Source organism: Enhydra lutris, unplaced genomic scaffold (assembly GCF_002288905.1).
Source record: "Enhydra lutris kenyoni isolate GAN:26980312 unplaced genomic scaffold, ASM228890v2 scaffoldscaffold54, whole genome shotgun sequence".
Lineage (NCBI taxonomy): Eukaryota > Metazoa > Chordata > Mammalia > Carnivora > Mustelidae > Enhydra > Enhydra lutris.
Window position 1 is genome coordinate 1,890,844 of NW_019154138.1, and position 3,919 is coordinate 1,894,762.

The window sequence follows — 3,919 nt, forward strand, 5'->3', positions numbered from 1 at the left end:
GGGTGTCCACAGGGTCAGAAGGGCCATGAAACTGAACAAAGTACATTCTACAGTTTTTGTGGAGGTCAGGATTTTGGGGACAATGCCATGAGGCTTGCATATATGGGACCTCCCACCCATTGGAGGAGTTCTGAAAAAGAAGTCAACCTTTCTTATAGTGTTATAGAAAGGGTTCCATGGAGGGGCCCTACCTCTTGATCTGGGAGTTTGTACTGAGGTCAGGAAATGTAACATAAAAAGATGAGACTTTTTCTTCAGGCTTTGGGGGTCAAATTTGTTTTAGTTTTTAAGAATATAGCCCAAGAGTGAGTCCAAAGGAATAGAGGGGATTTGTCCCATAGTGGGAAAGACCCAAAGGGGTATCCCACTAAAGGGAAGAGAGCTCTGACTAGCGGTCGGGATTTCAGTCATGATGTCCCACTGACCTGAGAAAGGACTGGACCTTTTTTGAGGTCACTGACCCTACTGAGGTGTCCCACTAAGGAGAGGGTTGTGACAGATGACAATAGCAATCCCTGCTGTGGTGTCCCTTGCAACAGGGAGGCAGGACACCAGGTGGCCAAACCAGGTCAGGAAAAGGAGGGGGAGGACTCACCACTCAGATGTGGAGGAATTTGCTCCTAGATCAAGATGGCGGCTGAACAAGTGAGAACAAAGGAAAGGAGGGAGGGCAAAAGAAGCAAGGCAGCTAGGAGTCAGCCAGCATCAGGAAAGAGTCCCAGCCGAGTCTGTAGCATGTGTAGATTCCATCCGGTTGAGCTGAGGCTGCCAACTGGGCTGCACATTGGGAATGGAGGCTTCAGAAGAGAGGGAGTGGGAGACAAGAAGAAAGAGGTCCTTTGCCCTCATAGGCAAAGACAGTTCAACCCGTTTGTCTTCAGACCTTCAGAGCCCACCAGGGAGCTGCCCTGGCCAGAGACCTTCAATTGTCTGAGGAGTACTAGGGTTAGACCACTGAAGGACCCAAAAGAGAAAGGAAGGGGAGGGAAAGATCCTTCAGAAGGGCAGGAGGGGAAATCCCTCACCCTTGACAGCAAAGGCTGTCAAGCATGTTCCCCCTGCGACTTTGGATCCTGCCAGAGGAGAACCTCAGCCAGAGGACATTAGTTCCCCATGGGGTTCTAGAGTTGGTCCACTGAAGGGAAAGTCCCAAGAAATTCCTGGAGAATGCAGGGAGAGTCCTGGACCAGCAGAGCTTCCCCATAAGGGCCACCAAATGTGGTGCATTCCAATTGGATGGAGTTTGGTGGCATGGGGAGGGAGGGGGGAAAGAGTACAGCCAAAGCGGAACGAAGGAGATAGAATTTTACTGAATAACTGCAAAGGAGCAGCAGGCAAGATAGCAAAGGAGAGACTGTCTTCCACAAGGTGGTGGTGAGGGGCTATGGTTATAGGGTAGAGTGAGGAAGTATGGAAAGGTATAGAATTTCCCCTTTTTCTTTTTTTTGACTGTGTCTGGTTGTAAGTAGCCCATTGGTCAGTTAGGGCCTGTGACCATTTCAAGGTGGGTCACTTACCGAGCCTACTTGCATTCAGCTTGGTGGTCTCTGTGGGCCCTTGTGCCTTGCTCAAATTTCTATTGCTTAAGCCTGTTGCTAAAAGCAGCTTCTACACACAGTCTGTGGTATTTTGTTATAGCAACTCAAACAGACTAAGGCAGTACATGATGTCAACATGACTTACATTACTGATGTTAATTTTGATCACTTAAAGTAGTGTCTGTCAGATTTCTCCACTGTACATTTACCCTTTTTCCCTCGCGGTGCTATATTTTTTGGAAGCGGGTCTCTAAAAACAGCCCACACTCATGGAGAATTAAGCTCCATCCACGACTGGGGTGGGGGGCGGAGAGGATGAGTATCTATTTACCTAATTGGAAATTTTTCTGTAGGGAAGATTTGTCCCTGAAACAAGTTTTTACTTTTGCTTTATCATAGACCTTTGTGTCTACTTGTTCTCAGTGCAAGCTAGTTTGTTGTGGCTGGAAACAGAAGTCTGCTGTATTTTTTTTTAAATACCCTTGTTTAGAAAAATTATTAACAGTTATTTTCTCTGGCATCTGTGGCAAATGGGATTATATAGGGTTATGTGTATTTGGGGAGTTTCACTTTCTACAGTCCTATACTATGTGCATGTTTTATAGTAAGCCTGTATTTTATTTTACAACCAGTAAAAACAATGATGCTTTATCCATTTTGTAAAAACAACAGAACAAAACAGGGACTTTCATCCTCGCTCCAATGATCTATGACTATGTCTCTTAGTGAAGGAAAAAACTGACTTCACTGTCATTATGTGGTCTCCAAAATACATCTTTTCCTATGATCTGCACAGGGAACTGCACTCTTGGGTCAGTATGTTTGTTGCATAAAACCCAAGGGTCTGGAGTTCAAATTGTGCACTTGCTCCACACAGGCTGAGTGACTTAGACCAATACTCATCTCTCTATGTCTCTATGTCTCTATTTTCTTGTGAGGAAAAGGAAGCAATCATTAGATCTAACTCTAGGGCTATTGCGAGGAATACATGAGATAGTGAATGTGTAACACTTTGAATAGTGCCTCACTCAAAAAGTGCTGGATTCATGCTAACTGTGACTATTGTTACAGAGGTGAGTCTGCCTGGAGCTTAGTCATTCTGGACCCTTCTCTTTACTGTAGCTCCCTTTAGAATCCTGGTTATTGTCATGACTCTTTCAGATCTAATTTTCTCTACAATTTTGGTTGCTAAGCAATAGAGCAATGTTCCATATTGGCTAAGCATTATAAACTATGTAAGTAAAATAATGGAGTCAGGAACAGGTCCAGGCCCAGGGGGTTGCCTTTCACTCTTTGTTCTGTAACAGTGGAGACTTTTCTTTTCTAAATCAAATAAACAAACCAGCTGGCACTCTTCGGGCCCCAGGATCTCTCAGAGGCTGGAATCAGGTCTGACCCCACAAAGAGCCTGGAGCTGAGCCCAGTACCTGGAGGGTGTCAGGCTGTGGTGACTGAGGATGCTGACGCATCTGAAGTCAGCAGGTGCTGGGACAGATGACGCCCCACGTGGCATTAGCACAAGGCATCAGGGGACCAACTGAATATCACATTTGTTGTGGGAAAGCACTGAACACCCTCTGCAACATGATTAGCTGATTAGTTCACTGGGAGCTGGTTTCGTTCCTATTACGGAGACGAATCATGGGTTGTTTAGATGTGTTAGACATTCCAGCTCTGATAAAGACATCAGTGACCGTGAATAAATGAGATGTGTTTGCATTTCCAAGGAGCGGGTCAGAATTTTATAATTTTCTATTTTCTCAGCAGCATCTCATTACCATGAAGCATCTTTTTCCCTGTTGGTTGGATTGTAGGCCCAGGGTTTTATTCAAACAAACACGTTTTCAGGCTGCAAAATGAAAGAAAAACTGAATGTTGACTGAAGTCGAGAAGCCCGGGTTTCTTTCCTCTGCTTGTGATGACTATAGACAAATCTGTTGTGTTCTAGGCATTGTGCTGAGTTTTATATCCACGACCTCATTTCCTCCACCTCCAAATGCAAGGTCACGCTTATTTTGTACCAGTCCTCAGCCTGGCTGCTCAGCGACTGGATGAAGATTTAACATTTACCCAACTGCTGACCCATCCTAAAGGTATGGATTTGCTTTTCCTTTTACAACTTTACAGAAAGTCAAGGTAATAATTATCAACATCTGTCCCTTAAATATGAAGCTTTTAAGCCAAAAGTTTGTTTGTTGAACATGTTTGCTGGCCCGCAATATGGACCCTGCCTGAATTTCCCCTACCCCTCACCTCCTCTCATCCCCTCCTGCAGTCTTCTATGGTTCTTGAGCTGTTTTTACTCACCGTGCTGCTGACACCAAATACATGGGGTCTTGCCCAACACTGCTTCTCCAGCTGTGTGTCCTACAATTCAATTC